The 22349-nt window shown below is 41.2% G+C and overlaps 1 long non-coding RNA gene across 1 annotated transcript; it reads left to right on the plus strand.

Moving 5' to 3' along the window:
• Positions 1 to 6844: 6844 nt before the first annotated feature.
• On the plus strand, positions 6845 to 12249 carry LOC141919909 (uncharacterized). Its single transcript, XR_012622167.1, has 6 exons — positions 6845 to 6916; positions 8294 to 8433; positions 8804 to 8917; positions 10335 to 10456; positions 10965 to 11077; positions 11181 to 12249. It is a non-coding gene; the product is annotated as an uncharacterized LOC141919909 (long non-coding RNA).
• The last annotated feature ends 10100 nt before the right edge of the window (positions 12250 to 22349 follow it).

Raw genomic sequence — 22349 nt, forward strand, 5'->3', positions numbered from 1 at the left:
CCGTAGTTACCTGTGTGACCAGCTCCAAATATTTTACCTTCCTGGTGTGCATATACTGTATTTTTTGACCACCAGAGGGTAGTGTCATTCCAAACAATTGCTTTTGGTGTGTTCCTATAGCAGCTCTGTGTTTTGCCACTGATAGGCGAGAATATAGATCTTCTACATACAAGCGCAAGCCCTTAATTTTGTCATTTGCAAAAACGAATGTTCAAGCCCGGAATGTATTTAAAAAAATATTTTACAGCATACCGTTTCTTGAAACTGCATGAGTTGGGCTCATCAACTGCTTCTTGTGGCACTGCTGGCTCAGTGTCTCATTCCAGGATGTCCTGGTGTCTGCTCTCTCCTCTCCTCTGTGTACCAGATTCCTTCATGCTCCTGCCTGCTCTATACCAGGATATATACATGGTTTCCCTTTTCTCTGATACTTCTCACTTTCTTTTTCTCCTCGTTTCAGAGTCCTTCCACATCCTTTACTCCTATTTTCCCTTCCATGCATATTGGTGCTTGTATTTTCTTTCCTATTTGTGTGTATTCCTACTTTCTTTCTCTGCCCAAGCCTTCATATTTCCTGGTTTTTCTGTAGCAGTTCTGCAGTTAACTGTTCGTACCTCTGTGTATGGTTTCAGCACCCTTCCTTCCTAAAATTCCCTGATCTACTTCCTTTTCCTATGGGAGGCTGAGTCATTTGGAGGGTAGCAACATGCCAAAAATTCTTGGATGGGTTTTGCCGGGGTGAAATTGGGCATTATCATGCTGGAGGATGCCGGCAAATGCTTCCAACCATTTTTATGTTAATGAACAATTGCAGAGGAGTTGAATCTGTAGTTCAGCTAACTATATACCAGGGAATTCATGTGCCTCTATTTTCTCCGTTGTGGTTTAGTTGGTTTACTCCCAAATCAGTAGCTTTCCACTGACATTTAAAACTTCACTGGAAATGGATTAGATACAGAAACTATAAGTAGTCATAGTGCCTCCAAACAGAAAAACCTTGTTGAGCGCAGGCCCTGGCAAGCTCAAGCACAGCTTCAGCACAGCTTTTCTTAACAAGCGGCTGTGGAGGTTTAGGACTTTACCCCTTTCCGGCTGCTTTTCACAGCAGTTGAAGGCCAGTGCCAGACTTTGCACCAGAGGGCACTCAGAAGCTCTGCTGTACCTACACTGCTGTGCAGACAGTAACAATCCTGGTGCATGGGCGATAGGAAAGAGCCTGGAACGATGTTCAGGGAATTGCTCAGTAGACGAGTGTGAACTTTTAGCCAGTATATCCAAGAGTGCTGGCTATCAGGGCAAGAAATGCTGCTGTGCCTGCAGGCTATTGCTGTAAGGACCTGGTGAACGTATTAGCACTGATCAAAGTGCAAAAAATGGCCAGGTTCTTTAAAAAAGCTCTGCCGATACCAGCAAATTAAACAGCATCAGGGATGTTCCTGAGCACTGGAGCTCAGTTGTTTCTACTGATTCTCGTTAATCCTTCCACGGTTTTAGCCTGGGCCAATGAGCAGTTTCCCAAAATACTCCAGGGAATGGTTTAGGGGATACATCCTGCCATTCCCAATCGGCAGATTTTGTGCTTTCACTGTCTTCTTGAGGCTTTAATAGAAGGGATGTTGGATGTCCTGTGCCAGTTGGCCTCAGGGGCAGAGACTGGTCCCAGACTTGTTTAATTTACTAATGTGGATGTAATCACAGTGACCAGGACCAGCCACTAGACTGAAAATTTGGATTTGCAAGCCCTGTTGTGTTTAGGCAGCAGGAACTGAAGGGGGGTTACCCCCATCTTTTCCCCTGCTCTGCTACCAAAGTGCAAAAGGACCAGAAGGTTTATTTGCTCTTGAGGCATGACTGGCCACCCTGCACAGTAAATGAGTTCTGCCACTGATTTTTGTTTTCTGATCTTGCTGTTAGCTTTGATGGGAAGCAATTTTTTCCAAAAAATATAACAAGCAATCTTAATTGATGAGGTGAAACATGGAGAAAGGAAGCCTCTAAACCACCTGGTGTTCGTAATCTTTGCTGCAACAGGACGTATACAAATTAATATACATAAAATCACTATTCCATAGTAATAGACACATCTTTCAACATTATACAAAACCAGGTATTTTGCTGTAGGAACTTGCCTGTTATTACTGCATTAGTGTGCGTAGACTTAGGATTTTGAAGAAAAATTTTAATACGACTGGAGCAAAAATAGATTAGTTTTAAGTATATAATGATTTGAAGGCACACCCTGTTGGCAAAGGCCCTTGCATTAACTGATGCTACCAAAGCTCTCGATTTTCTTACAGTATTTCTCTTTTCCCCCTAAAGACCAAGATCCTGGATTCAAGTGATTATATCTGTCAGTTTTGATTTAAAACCAGAAGGATCTAACTTTCCTCGTTTTGAAGACAAGCTCACATAATCCAAAAGGCTAAAAACTAAAACAAAAAGCTGAAGGCAGAGAAAAAAGCTTCCCGATTTTTAAGGACTCTTGGTTTTTAAGCCCATTTCTGGGTGGGTTTCCCCCTCCTTGGGTTATGTAATACAAAATCATCCTTAGCTTTGCCTTTCTCAAGTGTTGCTGTTAGCTGCCACAGCCCCATTCATGACAGTAAAGTGACACTTGCTAACAAAAATTGCACAGTGTGCAGTCCTTCATCTTTTGTTCCCATCGTGTTGCTTTCCATCTGTTTGAAGCTTGTTCCAGAATCAAACTGCTTGTTTTAAAACGTGGTCCTATGTTGAACAGAGAACCCATGAAGTGCATGTTTAATGATCTCAGTGTGTCTGTTGCACCCAACTTGCAAAATATTTTTCCAAATTCCAGGTCTCCAAAAATGAGCCAGGCCTTTAGGGTAGTGTGTCTCCTCACGGGTGATACACCTCCTAAAGCCCAACTGCTTTCTTCAGGATCATCTGCCCGAACTCACCATGCTCTTGCGATCGCTATTTTATACCTATATTAAGCTATATGTGCATTTAAAAGTAGGTAGCATGCCTACTCACGTGGCCTCAAAAGTCTATTTGCTAATGATATTTCTTCAGGCATGTTTGTAGTAATTCTACAGTGCTTTGTGCATCCCCTCTTCTCTTTCCTTGTGAATAGCTTGCTACTCCTGCAAGGGCACCATCACTTTGAAATAATATTTTAATATTAAACAATAAGTTATACCTGACAGAAGTGTAAAGATGTCCTGAAGGAGATTGGTGTGCAATTTTTTTTTAGTTGCTTATAAACATACCTTACTTAATTATGTAAAATAACTAAGAATTGTAATGCTGAAAAACCAGTAGAAGACTCTGAGGTGAAATGACTAGTTTTCAAGTGTATTTAGAACAACAGTCCCCAAAACAACAGAGTTCTCTGCTTCTGTTTATTATGCATAGTGCCATAGATCAACAAAAATTATCATTGTTGTGTTATCTTTTTACTTGTGGGTGTTTCTGAGAAAAATAATTATGTAAGAGCAAAACAAAATATTTGCTGAACTTGTAAAGAAAGATAGAGCACTGAATTGCAGTTGCTGTCACTGATAATTAGCTTTCTCTGACTTTGTCAAGTACCATGGAACAAAACCAACAGATAAAGTGCCACTGCAATTTACAGCAGCTCAAATTATTTTGTTTTTTATAAATCTGGTTTCCAAGCCAGAAAGAAGGTTAAGAGGGACTGTATTGTCTCATGTAGCACTAAAGTATATTTAAATATACATTTGTCTTTTGCTGGGCTGAGATAGAGTCTTGCAGTTCAGCAGTCTTTTAGCACACTGTCTTGCTTTTAGCAAAACATTTAAACTCTGTGAAAACTTTTTAACCTGGTCCATACCCATTTTTGACTTTGCCCTTCACAGATCTGGGTTGTGAGTGGTATTTGCCGTACTGTGTGAGCAGGAGGGCTTGTGCTAGCAGCGTTTCCTTTCATGCTTGCTACCAAAGCAGTGTTTTGGCCCAGGCAAAGCAGTTCTTGAATTAAAGTTTCACTGTAGGTAAACTGTATATTCGTGTATAAATAATCTCATTGATGTCGGCATACACCTGCCAAGTGCCCTTCTGAACCTGCTATCAGACATCACGTTCACTTGACAAGTATGAAAGCATTTATCAAAAATGTATGTTAGCAAGTGTGCCAGAAATTTCTTTGTGGGAAAGGAGTGAGTTCTTTTGTTCTCTCTCTCTCAGTTGTTAGTGATAATGACTCATGTGTTGCTTATAGCCTCAGAAACACATAGCAGTAGTTCAGAAAGCAAATAGGAACTCTGCTTTTTTTATGAACAGGTGATGAAAGACTGTGAGAGAAAAAAAGGAGGCAACCCATCTTAGAAGGGTTTGAATCAGACAGCTGCAGCAGCAAGCTTGACCAAAGGTGAGTGAAGAAACAGATACAAAGGGAACGATCCCAACTTGTAGTTGGCTCTGGTGGTGTCTGATTCTGATGCCAAAGGAAAAATTGTGGAACTGAGGAAAAGGAACACAACTGATTTTATGCCTGGTTTTACATTTACATGTTCCCTTTGAGCTGTACCATGCCTGTGTCTTTTGTGGTTTCCTTCAGAGAGAGCATTTTGTAAGCTCATCTTTGCTGGAGTCCCTGTTGATAAGGTGCATTTGTTCATTGTCGGCTTCTGCTGCTGTGAAGCTGAAGCGAAGTAAAACTTCAGCGTTAGACAGGAAGATCAATTTGAGTGAGTGGCTCCCTGTGGCAGAAGTTTATGTTAGTGAAGTTGTTGCTTCTAGCGCCAGGAGACATCTCATGCCTGTTTATCTTTGCATTCACATAATTGCTTTGAAAGTTTAATAAGATTAAAGCTTTATTAAGACAACCATGTTTCTTCCATTTCACTCAAGCAGATGCAGTAATCTTTTCTATGGGAGATTACCACATTTTTTGTTTGCTTATATTTTATACTTTAATGTATTTTATTTTTGCAGTGTAAGAAGAGGTGTTGAGTGGACTACTTATATAGAAGTAGTCATAATTCAGTGGCGAGAGATGAGGTAATCTGGTAGCAAAGCATCAGTATGTTAGTCAAGAGAGGTGCAGTCTAATCCTTTTTGCATAATAATTTGTGTTATGGTCTTGATTTGATTCCTGTTCTGCTTGTCTGCATCCTTCTACTTGTCAATTTACAGCATAAACACTTGGGTGTATGGATCATCGTTGCAGTGTGGCATGCAATCAGATCTCAGATGGGATCTCCAACCCTAATGTAATACAAAGAATTAGTAATAACAATGATCTCAGAATATTACATGAACATTAAAAGTATGTTTCAGAGCACTGTTACAAGATACAGTAGAAAATTACTCCTTTTACTGTGTAGTAAAGCAACAGATAGTTAAATGCCTTGTTGACAAGAAGGCTGTGGATTATGTGGAGGAATTAAGCAGCATCTAGGCCTCTTGACTCCCAAGTTTGTACCATGATCCAAGGACAGTATGGGACACCCCCCTAGATGCTCCCTCCAGCCACTTCAAGTTATTGGTAAACCTGAGAAATGTGAGATCAGAAGGCGTAACCCAGCTCATGTACGGAGAGAACACAGTCTGTGCTCAGGTGACTGGGTATGAGTTGGTTGGTTGGTTTTTACCTTCAGCTGCTGCTGGTTGGGTATTCTTGGCCTGAAAAGTGAGCAATGGCTTTGCTATTTGCCATGGACATGCTGGGCCCAAGCTGCATCAACTGGAGCTCTGAAAGTTTTCATGAGGGTAAAATGAAGGCACTGAGCATCAAGAGACTTTCTTTCCTCAGTAAGATGTTAGGCTTCATCCTTCAAGACAGATAATAAGAGGTAACTTGAAGGACAACTTTGAGACACCAGGTCTTTGAAACAACTGTGTCAAGCCTGCCACTTCTCAATTATTCTGTTTCTACCTTTGTATGAGTTTTAGCCTGTTGAGAGGTGCCATGTTAAAGTCTCTGAAGCCTGAACTTCCATGTCACTTTTAAACAAAAATTAGTTTGGGGTCAGATTCAGCTGGTGCATAGCTACAGACAATTGCTAATTTTCTGTGATGCCATTAGTTTCTCAGAATTGAAGCTCTTGTTATAAACACCCATTTTCTCCCACCTTCTCCGATTTCTAGCCCTCAGGATTTCAGAAAACAATTCAGTATGTGACTGAAATGATTTTTCAGAAATCTTGGGGAAAAATAGTTCTGAGAAACATGAACAGATGCCTTTCTTCTCAGTGGGTAACATTTCTGAACTTAACAAATGAGATCATTTCATTTTAGTTGGAATATCATTCACGAATTGGACTAAAGTGCAATCACAATTTCCTGGTCTGCCTAGTGGCCAAGTAAGTCTGAACAATGACAGTTTTAAAGTTGATAGAAAATCTTTGATGGAAAAAGTGACAGGAGCAATAACAGCTGGGCTGCTTAGATAAACACTTTTTTTTATTAAATCTATGTGGTTATAAGCTCCTCAAGTGTTTATGATGAAGTCAGAGAGCAGTAATACAGTACAAACAAAACATGAAAAAATAAATGAACCGTATTTTCAGGGCTAATTTTCAGGCAAGACAGAACCTGCTAATTAAATTTACTGATGACATAAAATTGGAAGACAATATGAAAACAAAGGAGAACTGGAACATCATATAGGAAGCACCGCATAACCTTGAGGACTGGAGTAATAGAAATCAAGGGAAGTTTGATAGTACGACTCATAAAGTCATGTACTAGGGACTAAGGAAAAAAATCCTGATAGAAGATTTGCAAAAAGAGTTAGGGGTAAAACACGTGGATGCAGTTGCCAGCTGCTAGTGTACTGTGGACCAGCAGTAAGATGTGCCCAGATGAAGGCAAATGAAACCTTAAAATGTCTCTTGTTGCTGTTTCAGAATACATGGAACAAGCTAATGCTCAGAGAGACGACCTGTTTAATAAAAGACAATGTTGACACAAGGACAAATGGAAAGACGTAAGTGTAAAATGCAAAGTAGGAGAAGATTTCTAAGCAAAACCCAAACACATTTATTTTAAGCTTTGATTCCCATGCTTCTAGTAGCAGAGAACACGAATTCATGATTCAAGACTTCCTTTCCAGTCATGTTATCACTTACGTTCCTAGAATCACAGCTAAAACATGTGCGGGCTCATTTACTGTCAGTAATACTTTTCCCTGCTAAAATGTAACAACCTCCAAGAAACCTGGGAAGCAATCTTCAAAAAAAGCCGAAGTCAAGTTACCAATTTTATCAGGGTTCATTAGGCTGTGCCAGAGCAAACTGATCCTGCATAATTTGTCTAAATAATAAATATAAATGGAAAGAGTGGATTTTAATTAAGCTGAGGATCAAACAGGATCTCAGAAATGCAATGTCTGTCCTAGTCTGCACTTCGCAGAATCTTCAGCCCAACCCCCCAGAAGTAAATCAGACCCAGCTAGGATACAGGAAAACTGTCCTGCACGTTAGAGCAAACCTGAAACTGAAGGTCAGCAAAGGGAGAAAGATGCATGTTTTCCTTCATAATTAAATATACCTTAAACAGACAGGCTGAGGTGTTTTGTTTTTTTGGGGTTGGGTTTTTTTTTTTATGAGCTAGGACTTAAATCTTGATTGTGTAGGATTCTGTGTCAGTGTTTACGAAAGTGCTTGCTCCAGTCCAATTCCACAATCTCAAACTGGTAAACCACCAATAACAAGGATAATAAATGCTTAAGATTCCAAGACACAGACTTATAATGAACCAAGGAACTCGACTTGGTAATACTTACATGGAAATTGAATCCTGCTGGTTCTGATGAAAAGAGAGTGTGGAGAAAAAAAAAATTTAAAAAAGGTAGTTTTTGTATGCTAGGGATGCAATGTATTCAAAACATATTTAAAACATATTCAAAACATAATAATTAGCTGCATGGATCCCCTTGGGTGAGGTATTCAGCAAGTGCACGTGAAAACCTAATTCCCTCTCTCAGCATTTACAATCTGAAATGAGTCTAATGAACTGATGTCAAGAGTCAGTAGACCATAACTTTGAAAATTTCTTCAGAAATGTGACCGACATCTTATCAGCATTATCACAACTCATATGGAGACAATGCAAAAACATAATTTGCAATAAAAATAATTATTTCCTGTAACCAGTTGTAATGGGGCCTCTGTTTGAGCCTACCTATTTAGTTTTAATTAACTCTAATGTTTTTCAGCCAAGGGTCTGTCTTGGGCTGACTCCTCCCCACTTCCTCCTGAAATTTCAGCCAGAGCTGTTGTTTCCCAGTATGAAAAGAGAAGAAGAGGTTGGTTTTCAGTTTTAAAACATTTTAGAATCTTGGATGCTTTTGTGTTTTTTTCAGTTTGGCAAGAGGATGGACTGTGTGTCAGGACTGTGCCTCTTGTGCCTGTGAAAATCGACCTAAATTTGGCCAAGTCAGAAGCCTTTGAAAAAAAAAAATCTCACTTCTCATGTTCTGAGGAGATGTGCTGAACTTCAACGGTAAAATAAAACAGTAGGTGGGAGAATGTCTGACAGACACTGGATAGAAGATGGTGGGAGAGAGGGGACATGACCAGGAAACTAGGACTGGCTGTGTGAAGGTGTTGGATTGGCTGAAGGGGAGTAGAGACAGGTTTACCTAAACAGCCTGGTGTGTTTGGGGATAAATATATTGGACAAACAAAACAGAAATGACAGGATGTATGGGAATTGAGAAACTAAGATTGAGCAAGAGCAGTTCCCTATAGGACTGGAGGAGATTACTTCTCCCCCTTCTAGGGTATTATAAAAATAAGAAAGACATGCTGAGCCTCTATTATGATGAAAATCATAGAAAACTGTAGAATAAACTACTGTTTTCTCTCCTCAGGTTTGGCCAGCTTACACTGGAACATGCATGAAATAAGGAGGAAAAAAGGAATTGAGCTGCTGCTGCTTTAAAAGGTGGATTACTGCCACATCCCTGAGATACCTAAATTATGGGGTTTGTACATTCATCATGGTAAGATCTGTATTTTGAAAGGAGATTCAGTTTACCTAAGACTCAGACTACCTAAATTTGGTGCATAAAGACAAATGACACCAGTCTCCCCATGGGTGACTGTTGTTCTTTTTGTGAACCAAATGAGGACACAGGGATCTATGGAAAACCAGCACCAGCTCAGATAATTAAAATCCATTATAAGATATATATGCAAAGGGCATTAATTAAGGTGGTGCAGCTGACATTCGCTTTGGCATTTCGAGGCCTTCAAATGCTTAGATTTGCAAATTTCATTAGTGTTCTTTTAGCATCCTTTTTGTGTGTTTAATTAATGTTGTGTATTATTTGTATAGAGGTAGATCCTGGATGCCCTAGGCAAGCATTGTAAGGCTTTGCAGTCACAACACAGAATAGCTGTCAGAAGCCCAGATTTTCACTTACTACTGACTTGGACTACATTTGGAAAAAAAAATGAGTTGCCTGAACTTTGTTTTGGGAACATGAATAGCAGTGTGTAGTCCCTGACTTGTCTATTTAGACTGTGTGCTTTTTAGAACAGGAGACATGTTATCTTTGTATCATTTCTACTATCCTTTGTTACCACCTTAGGACTTTAACTCCTGTGGTGATAACGATGGTTAGTAATAATTTGTAATATAAAACCTTTTAAAATCCTTAAGCATTGCTGGTGCATGTCAGAACTCCCCAGCTGGATGTTGCAGGCTGAATGCTGTTAACAGACAATAGAGATTGTAATTTTTTTGTTGTTGTAAATGCCTGTGGGTTCGGAGACATCCATTCTTCTCCTTCCCACATTGCTCAGAGTGATTTGGGCGTGCAATAGTGACCATAAAAGTTTCTGGCTTCTATACATTTCTTGTAGTATTAGATAAGCTGCTTGGTTTTGTAACACGTGAAACAGCTAGAATGTGTTCCCTGAAAACGCTTCAGTGACCATCTCTCATCTCCTCAGGCAGGCAGGCGGTCAAGGACAGTCTGGCTGTCTTGTTCTTCATCCTGCAGTCCCCTCCGACTGAGCTGGGAGAATAGGGCTTTCTCAGGTCAGGAAGCTTGTCTGAGGAGCTCGCTCCCTGCGGATGCCAGCCATCGTTCTGCTCCAGCTGTCTTCAGGTCTCTGGGTGCAGCTCTTCAAAGTCAGTTCGTTTTTTGGCAGCTGTCTCCCCCTTCTTCTTTAAACTTATTTGCTTGTTTAATACAGGGAGATTGTGATAGCCATTTAAGTTTCTACCGCATCCTAGAAGCCTGGGTAAAAGATTTAGTTAAAAGAAAAAAAAAAAAGGTAACAGTAGGCTAAATTTGTTGTGGTCTAATTACGTGAAAGCCTGTAGAGTCACACCTGGAATGACTGGTCTAATATGTGTGGCCAACTTATGACTGACAGGAGAATTTGGCTCAGTTTGCAGATGTGTGGATGAACTGCAGGATCAAAACTTCCTGTTCCAATTGAAATAGCAAGAAAAGTCATCTCACATGCTCAGACAAACTTTGGTTTCATCAGCTGCTTTCTTTTGATCTGCAGTAAGTACCAGTGATCACACTTCAAATCATTACTTTGTTATATAAGGGAAAAGTGCCAGTGTAGATGTTCCTAATGACGTTCCCCCCACCACAGAAGGTGACACCACAACGAACAAAAATAGTGGGCACAGCTAGCAAAACTGTTCCCTTGCAATCAAAGTGTAAGTAACACTTTGACATTGCGACTTCGCTGCTATATAATGCTTTCTTTGGGGTTGCATTGCAAGCAAAAAGGCAAATTACTTTAAAGAAAACCCAAATCTCTGTAGAGCAGAGGTCTCAAGCGTGCTAGTTTTTTGTTGGCCATCCTGCAGAGCAACCAGCAAACTGCAGCTTAGCCAGTAAGCCTCTCAGACCCACTAATCTGGCCTTAATGGAACTGGAGGCTTTACAAGAAGTCTGGAGAACTTAGAGGCAAGTGGAGATCAGGTAAAAAGTAAAAGGAGTTAACCAAAATAGATAGTATCAAAACAAGAGTATACATTTATTTTGTAAACTGATTTTTTAGAAGGAAAATGGGATCTCTCGGAACTTCAGTGAAGTAGTCGGTGTGTTGCCACAAAGAAAACTGAGTCCAACAGGCAAAAGTGAGGATGATGGCAAGAATGGTGACATAAACAGGTGAGTTCAAAATTCCCTACTTATTTGGGATTTTTCATGATTGTGTCTTGTGAGCCCATTAAACTGGTTGTTTTCTGCCAATTTATCTACATCAAACTAACAGGTTGTGAAGGAAAGACTCATGGAAAAAATGAAGGTAAACAGCAAAGGGGGCAAACCATATCCTGGGTTTGCCAAGCTCCATCTGGGCTGACAACTAGCAGATGTCAGGGTCACCGTGTTTGTGCAGGTTGTGCACATTTTTTGAGGCCTGTGTGATTTGGATGTGCTAAATCGTCAATGATTGGATGTAGTGCTGGTAAGTCCTGGGTGAGCGCAAATTCTACTGTATATAGTGTCTGTAAATCTACAAAAGGGCAATTTTCTACTATTAGATGAAGTAGACCAAGACTTAATTAGCCTGTTTGGGAACTGGTTTGCAGAGTGGACCTAAAAGGGAAATCTCTCTTGAGTCTTGGTTTTATCTGATTTGTATACCAGTATCTAGATGTGCTCGAAAACATGCTCTGAGAAGGCGGCAGAAAATCCGAGTTCCTTGTTTGGACTGTCTGGGCACCCTCCCAGCCTTTGGAGTGGGTGAAGGTAGGCTGGGACGGTCAGAAGGGAAAGGGTCAGTCTGGAAAGAAGTAAGTTTTGGCAGGAGTCCAACACGGTTTGTCAGACAAAACAGCAGAGCCTTTCATTTGACAGTGACTGGCCAGACAAGAGACTTGTTCTGTAGTTGGAATCTGCCAGAAGCATTCCTCACACCACCCAAAGCAGTAATTTCAGCTGCATTTCTACTCGCCCTGAACACCTGCAAATAACTGTGTGTAAAAAAAAAAAACCAAAAAAAACCAAAAAAAACCCCCAACAAACCAAACACCTGGAAGGCTAAAGAGGGAGGAACACTTTGGAAACAGAGAACTTCCTATACAGTTTTTGAGGACTGGGGTTGCTTGCTGAGCTGATTTGTTTTTCTAAGGGCTTAAGTTTATGTGTTTAAATTTCTTCTCCCTTACTAAGTGGGCCTTATAATCTGCTGCTGTTTTTGTGATCTTAGTCATCACATTATCTTACAGGGTTTTGGGAAGAAAACAAGGAAAAGATATAGCCACTGGCAATTTCTGATTTGAATTTGTTTAATAATAGCATCCTGTTTATTTCTGCTTCATGTTTCCCCACGAATACTTTGTTCCACATTTACTTATTATGCATGAGCACTGTCTGCTGAAGGAAACTTAGCTCTTGTAGTAGGAAGGAGCCACATGCAGTTCCTACATGGCTAACGGAAGCTTAAGTGGATTTACTAGTGGTGTGAATATAGTAGCATATACTCTGAAGGTGATTTTTTTAATAGCTCTAATTTATATATGTACATAAGGCGCAGAACAAAATAGAGGTTAGAAAAAGAGGTGATGAACTTTTGGTATCTTACTTCCTGTCATAACATAAATGACTATGAAGGATACAAAGCAGAGGAGAAACAGGCCCACTTAGCTTATTAGGTCTTTTTCCTGGGTATATTTATGATGCCTGTTTGTTACAGAGATTAGTCATATATTTGCAGTGTTGGTTTTCCTCCATTTGTACACAAGGATGTGCTGCTCCCAGTGGAAATAAAGCCAAAATAACTCCTGCTCTCTTCAGTACTAGTGGGCAGTTGGGAAGTGGATGTGTGATGCTGGAGCTGTGTGTTTGGGCTTGGCAAACTATTACGGAATCATTTAGGTTGGAAATTATTGCTCATAATTAGTGATATGATGATGCCTACAAGCCATGGCTGTGCCATTGGAGCTGCTGATAAAAACATCAGACAGGAACCTTGATCTTGGTCTGTATAATACATGTGGTTCAGGTATGGGTTTCATGTATGTGCATTTAACAGGCTAGGTGCATGGTTTGCTTAGTTTTTAAATTTAAATTTAAAGTTTTGAAATGCATCAGCCAGAGGTGGTGGCATCCCTTGTGACTATGCAGTGTATACACAGGGTAAGAGCAGAAAGGCTGATTCCTCTCTCTTTCTGTTCATGAAGAGAGACAACAAAATGAAAAATGAGGATGATTAGTAAAATAAGCAGAATTTCCAGCACACCAACTACTTCCTTGTGGCTGAACAGTATGAAGACATCATCCTTAGCCTAAATTTTATTATGCTGGAAAGGAGGCTGCAGTTTTATTCTTACAGGTTTTGTTAAGTTCTTCCTGTTGAAGGACAGCATGGGAGAAAACATCGCGGTGTTGGAGGCAGTTCCAGCCTGATGAATAGTGAACGGTGGGTGATACCTGGCAGACTGTCTTCCCCTGCTTCTCCTGCTAGATACACGTTATGCCCTGCCCAAGGGCATTCAGTGAAGGTGAAGATGCTGCAGCTCCTAGAGAGCAATTTCTTTGATCCACTTGAACAAGAAAATGTGAGTGCCAGCCCACAGAGATTCTCTTCCTGCGACTGTAACTTCTGTCATTTGTTTGTTCCAGTGGTGTTCTCTGTCAGGAATATCTAAGGATATATATTTAAAATATTAAATTTTGAGCATTGTCCTGTTGGAGTTTAGGTGTGTAGGTTCGTAAGCGTAGTCCTCCAAAATCACCAGCCAAAGTGATTTCTTTCTGGCTGGCAAAGTTTGTCACACTCTGAATTTTTCTTCTGCGCATGGGGCTGGATGCTGCCTTGGCAGGCAGTTCAGCCCCTGCATTGCTCTTAACCCTACAGAGCAGGCAGTCCTTTGTCTGCATCCACCGAGGGTCGTGGTCTGGAAGCTGTGCTCCAAGCACACCCGCGCTGAACTGAACACACATCACAGCACACACAGTCTCATCAGGAAACAAGGAACTAACCAAGGGTGCAGCAGCATTGCAGTTAAGTAGTCAAGAGAGCTTGGACCAAGATGAGATCTCCCTTTCCCCTGGGGTGTGCTCTAACCCTTAGGCTCCTTCTTTTTGGCCTAGTAATTCCTAAATTGTTTGTTGCACTGTGACAAAAATCCAGTAGAAGTTTTCTTGTCCTTATTTCCTTGGACATTCATGCTTATTTGCAATTCTACTTTTGTCTTGACTTCAGGCATTGATGGATACACTCTGGTGAGTATTGCTATGGCAGTTTAAGATGTGACTGCTTGTTCTGTCCCTCTGGTGTGGGTTACTGCTTCACATCGGAGCTGGTCAGAATGAATGTGTGCTGGGGCTTCTACCCAATGACAAAGCCAAGCTTGTAGATAGTTGATCAAAATGCATCTGAGTTGAGCCACGGGATTTTGGTGAGGAGCAGGCAAAATGTAGGCACACAGTTCCTTCTGCTGGCTTTGCCAGAGGGATGGGAGCTCCAGCCTGAGGTGACAACTAACAGCTGCAGATTGGAAACGTCTTAAACTGATGCAGCTGTTGCTAAGTGACTGAGCCAAATTTAGCATTTTAATTTAGCAAATTTAACAAATTAATTTAGCATGCAGGTGCTAATTTATTACCTTAACTATAAATATATTTATGTTCCTCTTTTCCTCTTTACATTTGAGACTACCTGGCAATAATGGGAGAAAATTAATCTAAATCTCTAATATTGTCTGGTTTCACCATTCTTTCCTAGCTGAATCTGTGCTATGATTTATATCTTGCCATCTGATTCCTCAATTGCAGTTTGCAATGAAGAAAACCATATAATACTTGAATTGTAAGCTAGTTTCTGTTAGAAGCAAATGAAATAATTATTTGGAAAAGCAATCAGGAAGCATTCAAGTCTTCCTTGGTGACATGCCTACTTTAGCTGTATAGCTTGCTTCCTTCTAGATTGCAAACATCAGTGTTAAGATTAGCCTAGCATTGTGAAAGTGCTTACTTGGCATTTCATCAGCAGCATGAGTACTGCTGGATTTTGTGATACTGCTCCTCTGCCAATGTCAAATGGATTTAGGCATAGCAACCCTCACGTGCTCATGCTGAAACCTCGTCGCTCCTGAACAGCATGTTAAAACAAGAGCTTACAGTTGGATACGCTTTGCTTTGGGGTTCGGCTGAGAATTCAGAGACTGATACGGATACCTTGCAACTGGATACCCATGAGAATAAAAGAGCTGAACTGAAAGAGATTAAGCAGCTCTTTGTACATTCTCCCCTGTGAAGTGTAAAGAACTGAGAGCTTCATTGTTTTGTAACCACTTAAAAAATTAAAGGGGAAAAACAACTACTTCAGCATGGTCCTCTTGACTATAGTTTTATTAAATGTGCTCTTCCCAGAAATCTAGGCATACGTGCAAAAAATAAGAAATCTGCCGTCACACATTTCACAACAGAGCATTGTCCATCATGGAACTTAAATGTTCCCAACCCCGGATCCCTGTGAGCAAGTAGCTTTCCCACACTGTTTCAAACACAGTCCGCATACATCAGCACTTGGCTCACTTGCTGCACTGTTCTTTGAAAATTATTTACCTTGCGCCTCTAGGCCCTTTTTCTCTATACAACCATTTACATCTTCCTGTCTGGGTGGGATAAAGGCCACCGTCAACAGAAAATAAGTTTCAGTATCATGTTTTTCTGCAAGGCTGCTGTCTGCTAACACACAGCCTTTGGAAGGAGGCTGCCAGTCTGATGCAAACAGCAATATTAAATGTTTCTTCCCTATAGTTTGCCTGCCTGCTGAAGATTAGTTCTCTGTATGACTGCACTGAGTCAGGTCTGCTCCACTAGGTTTATATTTACGGTGACTGGAAGCATTCAGAGGCAGTTTAAATGACTGATCTAGTCTGAGAACAGAACTGGGAGACAGGAACGTCTGAATTCAAGAAGTGTAATTGCAGTAGTTTTGCTTCACGGCCTGAGGCTACTGGTTGAGCTCTTACCTCATTTTCCCCGTCTGCAATACTGCTCATAGGATGAAGTTAATTATTTGGTAAGAATTGAATAATTTGATAAGAATCTCTACATATCCCAGAAAATGTGGCAAAACCAAACTCAATATAGCCAGCCCTAAAACTGTTAATTACAAACGCAGACAAGATGGTGAGGTTCAGGATCAAAACCTCATCAGATATAATTGCCAGTTACAACCAGTGCAACTTGACGTTCCTCTGATGCCAGAGGCAATGTGACAGGAATACAGAGTTAGAGGATGGCATGTTCCTGAAATCTCAGTTTTATCCTGGCAGTTTTGGAAGATCTATGCAGTATGCTAAGGCAGCCACTGAAAAAGTCCAGGGGGTTGTATGTTGTTATTTTGCAGTTCCTGCAGGTATATACAAGGAAGCAATCGGAAGGGATTATGCAATAAAATTAATTTATTAAGATTTCCTGTGTCCTGCAGAACAATCTGTGACTCATCAGCGATTTGGACAGCACCGAGATGTACATCATATCAAAGGAATTCTGCAGGGCCAGCTCTCTTGGCAGGCTTGACGTGATCTATATCTCCAGTGTAACTTTGGTTTTAGTGTGACCAACCAGTATAATTAAATTACCAGTGACACTGTCCTCAGCCAAATTGCCTCTGACCTTTTATAGGTCCCTCTATTGGATTGACTATCAAAGCTGCTCTTTACCTGGCAAAATGGGTGCTCCATCTCTCCAGCTTTTTGATGAGTTAATAATTTGCATTATCTTGCTGTTTTTATGTTACTTTGCGTGCTCCAGGTCAGTACAGATCATGTCGCTGAAGACCTTTACTTTGCACTTTAATAGAATTTAACTGCACTGATGTTCGAAGCTGCCATGAAATATCTCAAATTCAGTGTGGTTTTTCCAAAACATTTGAAGTTAGCTGCTCTATAATCTTTGTGTTATGATCCTCTTAGTCCATCTTGGACACAATGCAAATGGGCAGAAATGAAGGATGGTGGTTTCATATTTTCACAGCTTGCTTGTGAAACATCTGAAACACCCCGAGACTCCATGTCTGTCAGTGCTCTGCAGTTTTTGGTTGCTATTCATGTAACCCAGTGAGGCAGAAGAGCAGAGATAAGGGAAAAGAACAGGGGAAGATTTCTCTCTGCAGTTTATTCTCCAGGGTTTTGTTCAGTCCAGTTTTAAATGGCTCAAGCTACTGAAGTGATTCAAGCTATGACATTTTGGCAGGGTGTGAAACAAAATCTGGCAGAGGTGCTATGACTGAAGAGCTGGTTTTGTTCTCTCTGAAATGTGTGGCAAATCTCTCGCTGGCTTCAGTCAGAACAGGACTGCGTCTTCGGAGTCATTCAGTTTGAATAAGCTCAGCAAAAGCAGCCAAAGAATCTAATTTTGTTGTACCGTTAACTCTGTTACAATCTTTTTTGGGTTCCTCCTCCTCTGTTTACAGTGTCCTCCAATGCAGCCAAGACTTTCTGTGTAGAAAAATGAGCTGCTTTTGTTAGGTTTTGAGTAATAAATAGCCCTGGATTAGTAGTCCCTGTCTGATGTCTCATTCAGACTGTCTCTTGCATTACCTAGTGTTTTTTAAACCCTGATACTGGAAGTGGAAGCTCTCCAGAGGCATACTTTAAAAAATCAATAAAGAGAGGAAAAGCTAATTGATTTTTAAATTATTTTTATTATTATTTTCTTTATAAGATAGCCCATTAAACTTGGGCAGTCCCTAATGAAAGGTAAGTTTACTGCAGTCTGGTTTACCACACCTTCAGAATCATTTCCCTTGTTGCCTTGATGTTACCGCTTTCTTTTTTATTTCTCCCTCACCTATAGGTTAAAGGACGTTTTAAAAAATAACATAGTTCAGGATAAGTTGGATTAATTTCACTTTCAGAAGTGTTATTCTGCAGTTCTTATGGTTCAGCAGTTGTTGAGCTCAAGTTGTGTGTAAATCCACTTCTGCTGTGTTCTTCCACATGCTCACAGACAAGGATTTATCTCATCATAGGTCTATAGTAAAATAGAAAAAAAATGAAAAGTGATTCTAAGCATGTGTTATAAAACCATTACAACTCTGTAATCTGGATCCTGGAGGGAAAACCTGTCACAGACTTGTCTGTTCTGGGCAGCAAGTTTACATTTTGGGCAACACTGAGGAGTTTTTTTCTGAATTCTTTGTATTGAGGAGAGATTAGAGTTACAGTCCAGAGAACCTGTTCACACCTGAGGCCAGGACAGTCCCCCAAACGGTTCTGAGAAGGCTCTGCCACGCAACGTCCCAGGCCAGGACCCCTTGCTTGTACTGGCAGCTGAGCAAGAGCCAGCAACTATACCTCATTCTGTGATTTCTGCAGGTATTTTGCCAGTCTGGAGACATGCTCTCATGTGCTTCAGATGTTTGTCTGCCTTTACCACGCTACTTTCCACACTTCCTGCACTGTCAGCAAGTTCCTTCATGCTCCAAAGGCCCAAGTGAATAAGCAGTATTTACAACCTCCCCCTTTCCCCCCTTCACCTCTCACTGGTGCCCCTCGAGCTCTCCCTGGGTGCCTTGTTCCTTGTCTGCAGCACTGCCATAAAATACTGCCTGTATTTTACAAAGCAGAGTTGCTGTCCTGATTTCCAGTCAAGATGGAACACTGATCACTAAAGGAGCGTCTAGACTGTATCCCTATCCTCGCCTTAGGTTGGCTGGTGGATCAGGCAGGGAAGGGACTTTCGGAAATGAGGTGAATGATTCAGTAAGGCTGGGGGGATGGAGGGAAGGGGAAATGGGAGGAAGTAGGACTAGATGTTTCAAGAATCAGTTGGGGAAGAATAGGGGCAGGGATGGACAGGGGCTTTTTGGACTGCAGGCAGAGGGAAGTGCTGATGCAGGGAAGTACAGCTACAGCTGTGGTTGGGAAATTAAAAGAGGAAATTCTGATCTAGTTTCATGCCTGCTTTTGGAGCACATCAATGCTGGTTTTAATACCCAAAAGCGGGCTCTTCTGTTATGGCACCCATCTCCACAGATTCTTGCCCAATGTAGGATTAAAATGCAAGCATTCAGATCCTGGCATGAATTTGCATAGCTTCAGTGGCTGACCCAATGTATTTGAAGCTTATGCCCCACCCCACCCCGAAAGAAAAGCTTATGGCATTTGAATATGTTTTTTACCTGAGATTACCAGTGGCTAGTCATCTTTTTTCAAGCAACAAAACTCTTCAGATCTTTGAGAAAACATACAAAATCTAGGTCAAAACCAGGATCCAGTACTGCTCCACAGAAACTTACAGTGCAAGGTAAAACTCCCCCCATCTTTTTAAGCTTGAATTAGCAGCATGCCTCAAAACTGGGATATATGTGCTTAGATTCAGCTGTTAGCTAATGGATCAAAGACTGAACTCGTTGTTAAGCCATTACCCATCTGTATTTTATGACTTCCAGAGATGCACAAGGCTTCCACAATCAAATAGTCACTTGTGGCTTCCCTGACTTGCTGACTGCTCACCAAAGCACTGAGTGCTCTTAGCTGTCTCGGTGCAATTTCCTGGCGAAAGGAGATCTGGAATGTAAAAGTGTATTCATCACCAGAGGTTTAGCCAGATTCCAGGACTTCAGTGAAGCGGTAAGAGATGATTTAAAATTGGAATGGCATGAAGATTCCCTTGAGTTTTCAATCAACTATAGGGTAACTTAACCAACAAGAAAGTAACCCTTAAGGAGAACCTGAATGATTTGGGATTTAAGCATCAAAACAATGTACCAGGTTGTAGTTACTGTCATACCTGTACCAGACAGATCCTGACTCTTTACTGTGAGCCTCACGATACAGGAATGGAGGGCCCAAGTGGCAGGCAAGTGGGAACACGTCCAGTATGGTGCTGCAACCATTTATCCAGAATGAAATGACTGGACATAGCTAAATACTGAGAAATGGTAGTGCATAAGCTGGATTTTTGACTTCAGTTGATAAAACTGTAGACAGTGCTAAGATCAAACAAAGGTAATGCAGAGCCAGCTTTGCTAAAATGGCAGCCCTGGTTCTTACCCCTGTATTTGAACTCATTCGAGGCAGAGAAATCTTAGCAAACCTTTCTCCAGGATGGTAGGAAATGTCCATGTTAAATAAGCACCAGATGTAACGTGCTACTTGCATACATTTTTGGAACTGATTCCAGCTTCCTGTGTGATGGGTATTACACGCCATCTAACATCAGGATGTGTAAGATAGGAACCAGGTGCTGCTCATCACCAGTCAGGTGTTCTGGCCCTTTTGTTATTTTGCCACTTCGCTCTTCTGGCACTAGAACTCCCCAAACTTACTGAGGAAATGAAAGAATGTTGCTGATGTGTTTTTGTGTTTGTTTAAAGAAAACATTTACTCTTGTGCATCACAGATTTATGTCCAGAAACATTCCTCACTGCTTTAGTCTGTTGTGTTATCTGGACGAAGTAGAATGAAAAGGAGATAGTTCGGATTTGGAAGTGTTTTACGTACATTTTGCAGCACTGTACAAGCTTATGTGATATGTAGGGCAGTGATGAATCATAGTCTGTCTTCTTCATCGCTTCACACCAGTGTAACGACATTATTTTGCTGGATTGACTTCTGATTTACTGGGTGAGAAACCTCCAGGCAGTAATATGCTGACCCACCATCACCTTCAGTTTTGCTTGCCAGCGCTTGCTGTTTCTGCATCTTCGCAGTGAGATCTTTGGCTGAGGAACTTTGCAATTGTGTATTGTATGACTACAGGACTCCTTTTTTCTTTTTGTCTTTTTTCAATCCTTGCCTGACTACTAAGACTTAGAGACTTGTAATTAGTTTTCAAGTCATTCATGAACTCTGGTTTCTTCCTTGTAGGCTGAGGCCAATTTGTCTCTAATTGCTAGAGCAGATTAAAGGAGTGGACAGATGATTGCAGGTGACTAAGTTGGTACATCATAACAAGTTACTGTCCCTCAGCTGAGCTTTAACGTCTGTGATTTCACATGCTCTTGTGTTCCCCCTGCATTGTGTCAGCCAAGGTAGTTGGGGGTTTGATCTGGCTGAAAAACACCCAGGAAAAATCTTAGGTGGGCCAGTTCTTTGATCTGTTATGTAGCCACACAAATAGCTGTGCTGGCACAGTGCAGGGAGTAGCTCAGGAGCAGAGTTGCACAGCAGGGTAAGAACTATTGATACTGGTACTGCTGACAAAAAAGAAATCATCAGGCTATGCCCTACGGCAGCTGGACTGCTCCTTCTGCTGTACAGCTGAGGGGGAGGAAAATGCGGTTCTTACCTGCTCACTGTAAAATCAATTGTTCAACAGAGTTGGTCGTTGAGGCTGGGGCCTGGTGCCAGGCTTCTTCCCACAGAACAAAAGAGACCCTTCTGAGGTGTAAGAAATCCCCCTCTCCCCCCATACTGGGAAGGGGCCATCTGACTTTATCCTAACTACAAGGCAAGATGGATCCTTTCCCTGAAAACCCCCTGAGCACTTTGTCTGCTCTGAGTGCTTAGAACATAAGTAAAATGATCTACATTTCACCGATTCCCTTCTCAAGTACCAAATTCTGGTTTGCAGCAGTAGCTCTATATCCCATTCTGATGATGTTCATGGACAACTGAAATGCCTCCCCCTCCTTTTGTTTGGGAACCTCCTCTCAAATATCCAGGAATTGTTTCAGACAAAGGAGTCTTGAAATTTGGGTAAATTTAGAAAACTCTAAGTATTGTAATCCCAGGATATCCCTTCAGGGTATCTCTTTAGGATTCCGCATTACTACAGAGTAGGATAATAACCAAAAGTAAGAATACAGTTCTGAATGTTTGGGTGAGATCCCTTGGCAGTGAATATACAAAGATTTAATTGAAACAATTTCTGAACTGAGTTAACCCCTCTATATATAGATAGTCTTTTCTCAGCTTCAAGTGGCTTTAAAAGCACCTATAATTAAAGCCCTGGTTGTTTCATGCTGCTTTAAGTACCTTTATACGGATACAAATAGAGCTATAGCAGGGGCTGTTAGAGCAATACACCTGCTGAGTACAGACCAGGCCTTAGATCAACCACTGCAATTACCTTATGCAGCCATTCTGCGAGTGGTTGAATGAATGTATTTGGTGAAATATCTTGTCAAACAAGGCATGTTTATGAGTATTTTTGACCGATCTCTTGCTTGGCATCAAGACTGATTTTTTAAATTATCAGGGTGCATCCATGTTTCTGAAAAGGCTTTGTGATTTGGTGTGTGGTACAGAAGGACATTACTCCTCAGGTCTCAATTCAGAGCTCAAGGGTAACTCTTCAGTTTTAACTGCAGCTTTGATGGTGCCCCTTTGTGGATCTGGCATTCAAGCTGAGCTGCATGGTCTTCCCCTCCTTTTCCCCCCTGCAGCACTCACATGTAACTGTGGGATTCTTGATCCAGGCTGATCGTGGCTGCCTTTGAAGTGAAGTGACCACTATACTGCCCGTACTGAGCTCA

Source organism: Strix aluco, chromosome 2, assembly GCF_031877795.1.
Source record: "Strix aluco isolate bStrAlu1 chromosome 2, bStrAlu1.hap1, whole genome shotgun sequence".
Lineage (NCBI taxonomy): Eukaryota > Metazoa > Chordata > Aves > Strigiformes > Strigidae > Strix > Strix aluco.